Raw genomic sequence first — 605 nt, forward strand, 5'->3', positions numbered from 1 at the left:
ACACGACTAGAACTCAGTGGTTAAGTTGTATTTACAACACTGTTCCAGAACAGTTCAACCCAAATATTCCGATGTGTGCAGTACAATTTATGGAGGACTGTTTCTGATCCTGGTAGAGTAGACTACAATGCCGGCTGTTCTGACTAACAGACTGTAAGTACGTTTTCATATTTAAAGAATTTGCCACTGATGATTCAAACGCGAGTTTTGAGCAGTGTAGAGTAGCACTTGTTGTTTGTCATTTCTCCGATCACAAATGCAGACATGGTATTATGTTTACGCGGCGAGATGCAACGCAACGTGTGAAAAGACAGTATAAGTCTTTATAATCCGTAATTATGTCCCCACTGGATGCAACAAATGCCACGTTTATAATGGGTTTTAATGTTTTTGTCTCGTCGCTCCGGCCGGACAGGGCATCACAGTATGGTGAGGGGCGTAACATTTCCGTCACACGCTTGAGGTATTCGGCCAATCCCAATGCACTGGATAGCTGGCCAGTCACAGCACACCTCACTTTTCAGACCGATGGGCTTTGTAAAAATCGACGCGTTTCAGAAAGGCGGGGCATAGAGGAGAAACAATAATGTACAATATGTGGAAAA

At 43.5% G+C, this 605-nt stretch overlaps 1 long non-coding RNA gene across 1 annotated transcript in view; it reads right to left on the bottom strand.

The window, feature by feature from the left end:
- LOC107653951 (uncharacterized) overlaps positions 1-605 on the bottom strand; it is a 24,273-nt gene that overhangs the window by 23,252 nt on the left and 416 nt on the right. The gene's annotated exons all lie outside the window — the stretch shown is intronic.

Source organism: Sinocyclocheilus anshuiensis, unplaced genomic scaffold (assembly GCF_001515605.1).
Source record: "Sinocyclocheilus anshuiensis isolate Anshui unplaced genomic scaffold, SAMN03320099.WGS_v1.1 scaffold454, whole genome shotgun sequence".
Taxonomy (NCBI): domain Eukaryota; kingdom Metazoa; phylum Chordata; class Actinopteri; order Cypriniformes; family Cyprinidae; genus Sinocyclocheilus; species Sinocyclocheilus anshuiensis.